Source organism: Loxodonta africana, chromosome 3, assembly GCF_030014295.1.
Source record: "Loxodonta africana isolate mLoxAfr1 chromosome 3, mLoxAfr1.hap2, whole genome shotgun sequence".
In the NCBI taxonomy this organism is placed as follows: Eukaryota; Metazoa; Chordata; class Mammalia; order Proboscidea; family Elephantidae; genus Loxodonta; species Loxodonta africana.
In genome coordinates, this window is record NC_087344.1 from 44,546,861 (window position 1) to 44,560,309 (window position 13,449).

Below are 13,449 nucleotides of genomic sequence, written 5' to 3' on the forward strand. Positions count from 1 at the left end.
GTCTCTCTGAGTTGGCATCAACTCAAAGGCCATTGGAACTATTAGTGGTTACCAGGAATAAGAGGGAGGGGAAAGAGGGAGTCACCGCTTAGGGGTACTGAGTTTCTGTTCAGGGTGATGGAAAAATTTGGAAACGGATAATGGTAATGGTTGAAATTAATTAATATCACTGAATTATACTCGTGAGTATTGTTGAAATGGCAAACGTTCTGATATATATTTTTTAGCACAATAAAAAGAATTCCTATGTACAATCTAGTGAGGGGGAGAGTGGGCAATAAGCAAAAAGTAATCGATAGGTAGATAACAAACACAAAAGGAGGTAATAAGCGCTATGATAAAAAACCGAAGGGGGTAAAGGGGCATGGGAATGTGGGGGTGAGGGGTACAACTTTCGATAGTGTGGTCAGAGTGGAAGGAGGTGACCAAGGGGCCACGGGAGACCCCAAGGAGAGTGTGGAAGCTGTATGAGCATACGGCTGTTTTGGTGGGACAGCAACAAAGCCTGTGTGTGCGGCCAGAGCAGTGGACAGAGGAGAGGAGATGAACTGGGGGGCACCATTAGGGCCATAGACGCCTCTATGAGAACCCCAACTTTGACCTGTATGAAAGGTAAGCTACTGTGAAGTCGTGTTTAAGGAGAGAACGACCTGGTCTGACTTAAGTTTTGGCAGGGCCATCCTGACTGCTGAAATGGAAAGGAAACCACAGGAAAAGAAGTGGGGAGGTGAGAAGCAGGCCCTGGCAGGAGTCCTGGCAAAAGATGCCAGGGTCTCAGAAGAGGGAGGTGGCAGTTAAGCGTATGGAGTGGCTGGGTTCAGGCAGGACAGTGACAGGGTGGGGGGCATGACTCTCATGCTTCTGGGTTGAGCTGCTGAAGGTCTGTGTTCCTAGCAACCGAGAAGGGGGAGACAGGAATGGAATGGTGTTGGGGGAAGATCAGGAATTAAATTTAGACAGCTCACAACCTTTCCTATCTCTAAGCCTCAGTTTCCTTATCTGTAAGACGGGAATGATAACAGTACCACTTCAATGGCTGCTGGTGAAAATTAAATGAGAGAATATATAAAGCACTTGCCACAGGCCCTGATACATAGCAAGCAGGCAATAAATATTAGTTAGCATTACTAATGATAAAAAGAGCCCTGGTGGCACAAAGGTTTAAGTGCTAGGCTGCTAACTGAAAGGCTGGCAGCTGGAACCTGCTCAGAGGCTCTGTGGTAGAAAGACCTGGCAATCTGCTCCCATAAAGATAACAGCCTAGAAAGCCCTATGGGGCAGTTCTACTCTGCAACAAATGGGGTCGCCATGAGTCAGAATCAACTCAACCGCACCTAAGAAGAACAAAAATTAACGATAAGACTCAAAAGGTGACACAGACAATGTATTTGATATTTTGTTACAGGATACAGGGGTGGGGGTAAAATTAAGCAAACAATAAGAATTCAAAGGTTTAAAATGCCAGCAGCTTCCTTTCCTCCATTTTTCCTTCCCGGTTTGTCCGTGAGCCCCCAACTGGCTCAAAGAAATGACACATATGGGACAAGGAGATGCTGGGGCAGTACAGGACCCCACCTCCACATTCCACCCCCACATCACTTGGGGTGCTTAAAGCAGGGGTTCTCAAGCTTGCTGCTAGGGTCATTCAAGGCCAGAAAATTCTGTGGTGTCGGGGACTGTGTTGCCCATTGTAGGAGGTTTAGCAGCATCCCTAGCATTCACTCACTAGATGCCAGTGGCACCTCCTCTGCAGTTGTGATAACCAAGGATGTCTCTAGACATTGTTGCTGAACGTTCCTGGGAGGGGGGGAGGATCAAAATCACCTGACTTCAAAATTCACAAAAACCTCATGTGTGTCAAAGTACAAATGTGCTCCATACCGTTTTCAATGGCTGATTTTTTGGAAGCAGATTGCCAGGCTTTTCTTGCAGGGAGCCTCTGGGTAGACTTGAACCTCCAACCTTTCATTTAGCAGCTGAGCACATTAGCCATTTGCACCACTCAGGGACTTTTTATATATTTATTTTATTGTGCTTTAGATAAAGGTTTACAGAACAAACTAGTTTCTCATTCAACTATTAATACACTTATTGTTTTGCTACATTGGTTGCTGACCCCACCACATGTCAACACTCTCCATTCTGGACCTTGGGTTCCCCATTGCCAGCTTTCCTGCCCCCTCCCGCCTTCTAGTCCTTGCCTCTAGGTCGGTGTGCTCATTGAGTCTCATTTTGTTTTACGGGCCTGTCTAATCTTTGGCTGAAGGGTAAATGAACCTCAGGAGTGGCTTCATTACTGAGCTATAAGGGTGTCTGGGGGCCATATTCTCAGGGTTTCTCCAGTCTCTGTCAGACCAGTAAGTCTGGTCTTTTTTTTTTGTAAGTTAGAATTTTGTTCTACATTTTTCTCCAGCCCTGTCTGAGACCCTCTGTTGTGATCCCTGTCAGAGAAGTCAGTGGTAGTAGCTAGGTATCATCTAGTTGTGCTAGACTCAGTCTGGTGGAGGCTGTGGTCCATTAGTCCCTTAGACTAATCTTTCCTTTGTGTCTTTGGTTTTCTTCTCTCAGGGACTTCTTTAAAGCAATAACTAACACATATTTCTGGCTTACTACTTGGCAGGCACTGTTCTCAACCTTTTGCATTTATCAAGTCATTTAATCTTCGCAAAACTCTATTAGGTTTTACAGATGAGGACACTGAGGGGCAGAGAGACAAAGTCACCCATCTGTGACTGCCCAGCTAGTTCATACTAGAGTAGGATTTGAACCCAGATTTCCAGACTCTTGATCACTGCTATATTGCTCTTCAGTGTACAACAAATAAAAACAGGCTCAGGGTCAGGACAGAGTGTGGCACTGCAGCCTGAAATGAAGCTCCTGCTGGGACGCACACCACGCCGCACCCCAGCCCTCCAGCGATGTCAAAACCAGGGCACGAGAGAAGTGCCACATGCTCCACACTCAATAATTAAACTGCAACCTCCTGTGCTCTCAGGCCTCATGAGCAACCCGCCTTAATTAATAAATTCCACGTTTCCGCCTCCTGGATCCAGAAGCCAGGCTCAGCATTCCCCAGCCCTGCTCTGCCTGCATGAGCCAAACGGGTCCCCTAATGAGGGCTCTGGCCAGTCGGGGACTTTGCAGGATGTGGCCCCATTCCTAGGGGATGAGCTTGGGGTAGGAATTTGTCCTGAGATCATCAACCCAGATTCAAACCTGACCCAAAGCTCCTTCCTGCTCCGTGTGAAGCTGGATGACGTTATAAAACAACAGTGATAATCACTGTTCTTGCTGGGGCATCTTCTAAGGGCCAGGCTTGATGTCAGTCATGTTCAGGACCTTGTCTCATTTAATTTGAGTCCTTGCAACAAGACTGTAAGGTAGGAATTATTCTCGTTTTATAGATGAGGAAACTGAGGCTCAGAAGAGCTAAGTAATCTGCCCAAGGCCACGTGGCTAATCAGTGACATGCTTGGATTTGAATTCACCCATGCTTTTTCCCGCTATCCTATTAGCCCCGTCTGGCTCAGAAATTGATAGAAGTAATACCCACTTTAGGTTATCTCTGGTGAGGGGTAAGACAGTACACAGTACTGAGGAAGCCAGCACAACTTGTCCAAAGCAACGTCATGGAAGTTCCGTAGACACATCCAAACTCCCTGAGGGACCAAATTACTGGGCTGAGGGCTGTGGGGACACGGTCTCCAGAACATGTAGCTCAATAGGCGTAACATAGTTTATAAAGAAAATGTTCTACATTCTACTTTGGTGAGTAGCACCTGGGGTCTTAAAAGCCTATGAGCAGCCATCTAAGATACTCTACCGGTCTCATCCTTTTGGGAGCAAGGGAGAATGAAGAAAACCAAAGACACAAAGGAAAGATTAGTCCAAAGGACTAATGGGCTACAACTACCACAGCCTCCACCAGACTGAGTCCAGCACAGCTAGATGGTGCCTGGCTACCACCACCGACTGCTCTGACAGGGATTACAACAGAGGGTCCCAGACAGGGATGGAGAAAAATGTAGAACAAAATTCTAACTCACACACAAAAAAGACCAGACTTACTGGTCTGACACAGACTAGAGAAACCCCAAGAGTATGGCCCCTGACACCCTTATAGCTCAGACACTCCTGAGGTTTATTTACCCTTCAGCCAAAGATTAGACAGGCCCATAAAACAAAATGAGACTAAACGGGCATACCACCCAGGGGCAAAGATGAGAAGGCAGGAGGGGACAGGAAAGCTGGTAAAGGGGAACCCAAGGTCAAGACAGGGAAAGCGTTGACTTGTTGTGGGGTCGGCAACCAATGTCACAAAACAGTATGTGTATTAATTGTTTAATGAGAAACTAGTTTGCTCTGTAAAACTTCATTTAAACTATATATAAAAAAAAGTACCCACTTCAACTGAACTAAAAATGAAAATCCACCTTATAGGAAAAAAAAAAAAAAAAAGCCAACCCCAAGTACTGTCAACCCAAGATCAATTGGAAATGAAGGTAAGGCTGCATGACAATAGAATACAGTGGATGGTCCTTAGTAGGATCCAGGATGGGGAGGGGGGAAAAGCCATAAAGGTCATTATTGGGCAAATGGGGAAAACTTAATAAAAAACTGTTGCTATCAAGTCCGGCTTGTAGCAACCCTATAGGACAGAGTAGAATTGCCCCATAAGGTTTCCAAGGCTGTAAATCTTTACAGAACAGACTGCCACATCTTTCTCCCTCAGAACAGCTGGTGGGTGCAGACTGATCTTATGGTTAGCAGCCAGGAGCTTAACCACTGTGCAACCAGGCCTCTTGGAAAATTTAATATAGAGAATTTATTAGATAGTCCCTGGGTGGTGCAAATATTTAATGCCCTCAGCTGCTAACTGAAATACTGCTGGTTCAAGCTCGCCCAGAGGCATCTTGGAAGAAAGGCCTGGCGATCTACTAAAAAACCAGCCTTTGAAAGCCCTACGGAGAGAAGTTCTACTCTGACAAACACGGAGTTGGCATGAGTCAGAACTGATTCAATGGCAACTGGTTTTTTGCTGTATTTATTAAATAATACTACTATATCAATATTACATTTGTTGACTGTGATAATTATATTACAGTCCTGTTGTAAAATATTCTTGTTCTTAAGAGATACAGGCTGAAGTATTTATGGGCTGTTATGGATTGAATTGTGTTCCCCCAAAATATGTGTCAACTTGGTTAGGCCATGGTTCTCAGTACTATGTAATTATCCTCCATTTTGTGATCTAATGTACTTACCCTATGTATTGTAAATTCTAACCTCTATGATGTTAATGAGGCAAGATTTGAAGCAGTTAAGTTAATGAGGCAGGATACAAACTACAGGATTAATTTTTATCTTGAGTCAATCTCTTTTGAGATATAAAAGAGATCAAAAGAGCAAGCAGAAATCAGGGGGATCTCCTACCACCAAGAAAGAAGCGCCGGGAATGCAGTACGTCTTTTGGACCTGGGGTCCCTGTGCTGAGAACCTCTTAGATCCAGGGGAAGGTTGATGCCAAGACACATGGTGATCTCCAAGGAACTCCAGGTCCACAGATCTTGAAAGGAGACAAGGGTTTTCCCCCAGAGCCAACAGACAGAGGAAGCCATTCCCTAGAGCTGGCACCCTGAATTTGGTCTTCTAGCCTCCTCAACTGTGAGAAAATAAATTTCTGTTTGTTAAAGCCATCTGCTTGTGGTATTTCTGTTACAGTAGCACTAGGTAACTAAGACACTGGTGAACTGTCTCAATGCTTGCAACTTACTCTCAAACAGTTCAGAAAAAAATGTGTGTGCACGCACGTGCATGTATGTGTGGAGAGAGGGAGTGTGTAAGCAAATACGGCAAAATATTAACAATTTGGTAACCCAAATTACCAAACCAGTCGCCCTTGAGTCAATTCTGACTCATGGCAACCCCACGTGTGTCAGAGTAGAACTGTGTTCCATAGGGTTTTCATGGCTGGTTTTACGGAAGCAGATCACCAGACCTTTCTGCCTCTGGGTGGACTTGAACCTCCAACCTTTCAGTTAAGAGCTGAGCACGTAACTGTTTCCACCACCCAGAGATTCCTAACAATTGGTAAACCTAGGCAAAAAGTACATGGTGTTCACTGTGCTACTCTTTTAACTTTTCTGTAGAGTTGAAATCAATATTAAGAGTTAGGAAAAAATTCACTTTGAAGTAGTAACAAAGGCAATGGGGAAAGGCTTGCAATCCTCCCCGCCCCGTCCTGTCTGTATTCCATGCTGGATCTCCCATGTTGGCCACACCGGGCCTCCTCCTTGAGTGGAGACAGCTGTGAAGTACAAATATAAATGGCTTCCTCTACCTCTCAGGCTGCAGGTGGGCCTCTCTCGCCTCTGCTAACACAGCAGGGATTTCGGACCACAAGCGCCTCTTTACATTTACCCTGGAACACTTCATTCCTCAGCACTCCGGTCCTTTCACAGCCAGGAAGCTCATTCACCAGGCACTGACCACCCTGATGAAGGCCCTCAGTGAATGTTCTGGCAGAATGAAGATCAAATCCACCTGACCTCATTCAAAACGCCCCCACCAACAACCAGCACCCAGACAGCCATCCGTGCCCAGCTGTCCTGGCTACCCGGGGAAGGTGTCAACACAGAGCAGCCGAGTTTGCTTGGAAGGAGGCACCTGGACTGACCATGAGGGCTCCGTGGTTCTCACCCTCCTGTCCCTGAAGGCCTCTGTGGTATCTGGACAACACACCCGCAGAATAAGGCCTACAAGCTGCTCTCGCACCATGGCTAAGGGCAGGCACACTGCACATACCAAAGGGCTCCGGGGCAGGCAATTCAGAGGAAATGATGAAGAAGCTGCCTCTAGACAGCTCCCAGGACCTGCACGCAAGACAGGGGGACAGGGAGAAAGAACATGCTCCTTTCCACCCACCCTGTGCAGGGCAGGCACTCAGGTCCATGTCCTCCACGGCATTGCCTCTATGGCTGTGGTTCTTACTAGCCGATTCTGCCTGCCCCCAACCCACCGACATCTGGCATTGTCTGGAGACATTTTTTTTTTATTGTCATGACTAGGAGGGTGCTACTGGGCAGGGGCTAGGGATGCTGCTAAACATCCTATGTTGCACAGGATAGCTCCCCACAACAAAGAGCCATCCAGCCCCAAAGTCTACAGCACCGAGGTTAACAGACCCTGTTCTGGGGCCACCTCAAAGCTGCCAAATGTACCACCAGGCTCCATCAACACCTCTGAGCTTTTGCATCTGCTGTTCCTTCAGCCTGGAATGTCCTCCTTACCCTTATTCATTTTTTTGTTTGTTTGTTTGTTTACTTACTCTTCTCTGCTCAATCCCTACCTTCTCTGGTCTGCCTGGAGGTCTGTGTTCTCACACACCTGGGCTTCTGCAGCTCTGTTTCCAGTATCAGACTGAGGGTTCTTGAATGGCAAATCCTAGAGTGATTTTAAGGTCTTCATAGGCCCTAGGCAGCCTGACTCAGAGACATATTAAAAGGTACCCACCTCTTTCATTAAATATAATCCTCATGTAAGCGTAGAGGGAGCTGATACATTTTCTTCAGGTCTCCAAAACTTTTGTGGACCCTGAAAAGCGTGTAGGTCTTAGGCTCTGTGTCAAAGAATCCTGATGGATAAAACAGTGCTGCCAGACACCCCTGGCACTCAATAAATGCTTGTGGAGTAATGAATAGATGAGAAGCCTGTGTAAGACTCACCTGGGAGCCACAATGGAAGCCCATCCCCCCACTGCCTTAGAATGCCCTCCCCTCAACTAATCCTAAAACATCAAGGAATTTAAATGTGTATATGGAGTACCTGGTTGGTGTAAACTGTCAACAAGCTTGGCTACTAACAAAAGTTTGAAGGTTCGAGTCCACCCAAAGGTGCCTTGGAAGAAAGGCCTGGCAATCTACATCTATGAAAAATCAGCCATTGAAAATGCCATGGAGTACATTTCTACTCTGACACACACTGGGCTACCATGAGTTGGAATCAACTCAACAGCAACTGGTTATGTGTCTATGTAATGTCTATACAACAGGATTGGCATAACGCATCTGCTTAGAACTTCTGGCTTAAAACATTTATCCTTGTGATTCTGGCCTGACTGGCAGAAAAAGTTATTCAGAACGTGCTGCCTTTTCAAGCCCTGGATTGGATGAAAACCACCTTTTTATGGCTAAGAAAGAGGGTCTGGCAGCCTACCCTGACAGCCTTTTGCAATTCCGCCAACAACAGTGTAAACAAGAAGGGAATGTTGTGCCTGAAGAAGGTTCCGGCCACACAGGCACACTCACAGTCCTGGGCTAAGTCACTAGGCTCTGTGGTTCCGACCAGAAAGACGTGCAGTGGCGTTGTCCCTGCACAGTAGGAGAGCAAGGACAGAAGGAAAGAAGGGTATCTTCTGGCCTAGTTCAAGAAGAGACTTTTTTTTTTCCTCCCTGAGAACAGCTGGAGCCCTGACAGCTGGCCAAGTCAGAGCCTGAAACCTGAAGTCAGGAACCGGTGCGCCTACAAAATCCGGCTGCGGATTTTCCTCTAATTCAATCTGACTCATGACGTTCAGCCTTTGGCAGGTTCCAGTGGGATGGATAATGCAGAATCCAGAGCCCTCGTCTATTTATAAGTGAATGGAAGGGCTGGGACCCTCAGCTCTCCAGTGGCATTCCCCTTGCACTTCCATCAACGCCTGGGCCCCAGGTCTCCCAGGCTGGACCGACCTTCACCCTCGGCTGCGCACCTGGCCAAAGCGTCACCAGCAGCGGTGTCAAGAGACCACCAGCGTGGTGGGATAATTTGGAAAAGGACGGTGATGATGGCTGCACAATATGAGGAATGTAATCGATGTCAATGAATTATACATGTAGAAACGGCTGAATTGCTGAATGTTGTGTTGTGTATATTTTCACCGCAATTTAAAAAAGAGAGAGACCATCAGTGCAAGCTGGTTGCAAACCAAAAAAAACACCAAACCCGTTGCCATCAAGTTGATTCTGACTGATGGTGACCCCGTGTGTTACAGTAGAAACGCATAGGTTTCTTGGCTGTGATCCTTACAGGCGCAAGCCTTTCTTCTATGGTGCCACTGGGTGGGTTCGAACCACCACCGTTTAGGTTAATAGTCCCTTTTGCTCTCCAGCGACTTGGACTACCACCAGAGATGCCCCTGGCATGGTGATTAAGCCCCCTAGCGAAGACGATGTGCACTGCTGGTCAATCTTTTTAGAGCCCCAGCTGAAGTCAACTTTAGGCTGGAAGGACCAGTTCCAAAACTAATAATGCCAGGGAAGAGCCTGGTCAGGAGGTTTCCAAGCTTGGGTCACCACCAGGGAATGAGTCCAGAATGGAAATTCCAACCAAGAGAAGCTCCCCAAGCCCTGCTGTGGACAGCTAGGACAACCACTTTATCTCACAGAGTCACAACTTAACATGCTGATTAAATTGGGGAATCTAAAAATTTTTTTAAGACGAAGAAGATATAAATCATATCTTGCTATTTATCAGGAGGAGACTGAATTCTCCATGAGCTGAATAAAGGTCTTTGTACTCAGAACCCTATAGCACATTCGTGCCACCCTCAATCTCACGGGGCAATAGTGTTCTCACCCAGCCCAGCCCTCCCAGTGCCCTGAGGGTGGCCACAGATGGCCCCACAACAGGCTGCCTGCTCAAGAACCACCACCCCTCGCCAGGTCCCCTTCACTCCCTCCACCGCTTTTCCTCCACTCAAGTTTCCTAGAATTGGTTCAAATAAACAGGCTTCCTGAACCAGGTTCCCTGCATCCTCTCAGAATCCCAGGGCCAGGAAAGCCTCCAGCTTCCTGTGGTGAGGCTGAGGTCACTGAACCAACTGGGGTTGCCAGCAGTACCTGCAGAGGTGGCAGGCCAGCAGCCTCTTGGCCTCCAGAGCCAGCCCCCCGCCTCAGCTCTGGGGATGGTCATCCTAGGGACCCCACTAAGAGGCCCCCCAGCACTGCCTTCTTGCTGAATATCACCAGTACCAGTTGCTGCTGAGTCGATCCCGACTCATGGCGACCCCATGTGTGTCAGAATAGAACTGTGCTCCATAGGGTTTTCAACAGCTGATTTTTTAGAAGTAGATTACCAGGCACCTCCCGATGGACTTTAACTTCCAACCTTTGTGTTGGCAGCCAAGCACTTAACCATTTGCACCACCCAGGGACGACCCTTCCAATATCAAGCTCTTAAGAAAACAAGTTTTAGGGCTACCGCCACCTCTTCTCTATAGACTGTCAGCATACAGGTATGTGCTAATTTGTGTAAAAAGATAGGTGTGTCTGTTTATCTTGCAAACATGGGCGGGGGGGCTACAAATTGCCAGGGATCATTACACAGCACCATAGAAGCCACACCGTTTGTTTAGATAACTGCTCTGCTCTACTACACAGGAGCTGAGCTGTGACTGTCCTCCTCCTTCTCAACCTCCCCAACAAAAAATAACCCAAGGAAGGAGGAAGCCTCCTTCTAAGAGGCTGTTTAGGACTCAGTTTCCTTCCTCCCCAAATGTTCAGCGAGCTGATAATCAAAATGTCTGAAAGACAACTCAGGGTCTCACATGTGTGGATTCAATAAACTCGTTGGGGAAATGGTGTCAGGCAGGAAAACTGATGGATCACAGGCCTTGTCCATTGTCCAGTCTGCACACAAGGCCTATGGAGGTAAGGGATGAGCAGGAAAACGCCCACGCTCTGAGCAGATGGGGAAACACAGCACCTAATACAGCAGGCGAGTCCCTGGAGGGTGCAAATGGTTAACACACTCGGCTGCTAATGGAAAGGTTGGAGGTTCGAGTCCACCCAGAAGCACCTCAGAAGAAGGGCCTGGTGACCTACTTTTGAATAATGAGCCATTGAAAACCCCACGGAGCACACTTCTACTCTGACACACATGCAGTCGCCATGAGTCGGAATCAACTCGGGGCAACTGGTGTGGTGAATACAGTAGGAACTCACCCACAGTCACCGTGAGGATTTGCTGAAGGCCAGGGTCACTGTGGAAAAGCTCAGAAATGCTGCTGGAAATGGGCTTGGAGGCCACAGGGGCCGGTGGTGAGGGGTCCAAAAGACAAACTGTCCCCATTTCCACCGGGTGCAGGCGTAAACACCCAGAACTAGGCACACCCTGATGAACTAGTTCAGACGTCAAACCCCCATCTTTCATTTGTAATTATGTACATTCCCCCTCCTCAAAGCCACGAACCATTACTCACCAAACCACTGAGAGGGAGCAGAAGCTCCTGGCAAAACTGGCCTGTTGGAGCTCCCCTGGCAAAAAGTCTGTGGTTTTGTAGACCAACTACTCACCCAAGACTGTCTTGTACAAAATGAAACCCAGGAGTCTTTATAAGGCCCATATCCGCTGTACGCAAGCAGGACCTATCCTCTTGCAAAAACTCTCAGCTGATAGGAAAAAGCTTACATCAAGGTACGCTGAGAGGTTAATATGCTACACATTAGTTTGATGGTATTCCTGAGGATGAAGACTTTGTTTAAAGCCCAGAAAACGAAACTTCCTTGCAAATTTACCTGGAGCACATAATGCAACGTAAATAATATTACAGGCACCAAAGCACAGAATTCACTAGTTCTTACCTGCTTCTAGAAAAGTCATATAAGTCTGCCAGAAAAATACCTCGTCCATCAAAACTTCCAAGCCCCAAAATGAATGATTCGCCCAAAAAGAAGTTCCTAAGAGAAAAGAAAACAGAAGGCCATGTGTGCAGTAAAAGATGGGGAAAGACCCAGAAACCTAGGGCAATAACCCAGGAGAGCCCAAAATAAATTCCGGATGTAACAAAGGTTTCTTTCTTTTTTTTTTTTCTTCTCTCCTCATCTTATTATTTTGAAAAATGTCAAAGCCACAGAAAAGCTGAAAGAATAGCACAATGAACATCCAAATACCCTGCCCCTGGAGTCACCAATGGCTACCTTTTGCCACATCTGCTTTACGCCTCTCTGTGGAGGTGTGGGGAACCCTGATGGCGTAGTGCTTAAGTGCTACAGCTGCTAACCAAGAGGTCAGCAGTTCGAATCCGCCAGGTGCTCCTTGGAAACTCTATGGGGCAGCTCTACTCTGTCCTATAGGGTCGCTATGAGTCAGAATCAACTTGACAGCAGTGGGCTTGGGTTTTATGGAGGTGTGTATGGGGATATGTATACTTCCCTAAACCATTTCAAAGTAAACTGCAGACATCATGATACTTTGCTAAATACCTCAACACGTTTCCCTGAAGGGCATCCTCCAATGTAACCACAATACTATTATCACCCTCAAGCAATTTCATGATGATCCAGTAGTAGTCTCTGATTCCTTCCCCCAGCTCTGGCCTTTACTGATTTTTTAATCCAGTGTCTCAGTTGTATCTGCTTACCATACTCATTAGCCTCTTTTGGTCTAGAACAAGTCCCTGAGTGGTGCAAATAGTTAACGTGCTCAGCTGCTAACAAAAAGCTGCAGGTTCGAGTCCACCCAGAGGTGCCTCAGAAGAAAGGCCTCGTGACCTACTTCTGAAAAACCAGCCACTGAAAACCCCACGGAGCACAGTTCTATTCTGACCCACATAGGGTCCTTATGAGTCAAAGTTGACAGGATAGCATCTGGTTTAGTCTAGAATGGTTTACCAGGTTTTGTTTATCACAATATTAACTTTTTTTTTTAAGTCTTGGACCGCTGTAGTTTGGATGTCCCAGAATCTGGATTTCTCCACTTGTTACCTCTGAATTAGACTGAGGTTAAACATTTTTGGTAAGAAACTACCACAGCACATGTTGTATATGTCCCACTGGAGGCACAGGCTGTCGGTCTGCCCCATTTCTGGGGGCGCCAGGTTTGACCGCTTGGTTATGGAGCAAAGCTTTAAATGTATAAAACAGAGAGTAAATACATTAGAAGAAAACAATGTTTTGATATAGTGGGAGGAAAAGGAGGGAGTGAGACACACCAGGAAAACAGTGGGAAAAGAGAATAATGTGAAAAAAAAGCCAGAAGTTATAAAAGAAAAGATTTTAAAAATCTTCTAATGAAAAAGGAAGACACTGATGTGTTTGAATTGTGATGCTGGCTAAGAATACTGAACATATCATGCACTGCCAAAAGAACAAATCAGTCATGGAAGAAATACAACCAGAATGCTCCTTCGAAGCGAGCGTGTTGAGACTTCAGCTCCCTTACTTTGGACATGTCATCAGGAAAGAACAATCACTGTTGTCGTTATGTGCCATCAGGTTGATTCCAACTCATAGCCACCCTATGTACAACAGAAAGAAACCCTGCCCGGTTCTGTGCCATCCTCACAATCGTTGTTATGCTTGAGCCCATTGTTGCAGCCACTGTGTCAATCCATCTCATTGAGGGTCTTCCTCTTTTTTGCTGAGGCTCTACTTTGTTGTTGTTAGCTGCCACAGGGTCGGGTCCGACTCA

At 46.7% G+C, this 13,449-nt stretch overlaps 1 protein-coding gene across 3 annotated transcripts in view; it reads right to left on the reverse strand.

Annotated features, from left to right (window-relative positions):
- CTNNBIP1 (catenin beta interacting protein 1) overlaps positions 1 to 13,449 on the reverse strand; it is an 81,575-nt gene that overhangs the window by 47,674 nt on the left and 20,452 nt on the right. Inside the window, exon 1 of one of the 3 annotated variants that reach the window (XM_064281246.1) lies at positions 11,622 to 12,594. The exons of the other annotated variants lie outside the window; for them this stretch is intronic. The gene's annotated coding sequence lies outside the window, so the exon portion shown is untranslated. Of the gene's footprint in view, positions 1 to 11,621; positions 12,595 to 13,449 lie in introns of those variants that run through there. 3 annotated transcript variants of the gene reach the window in all.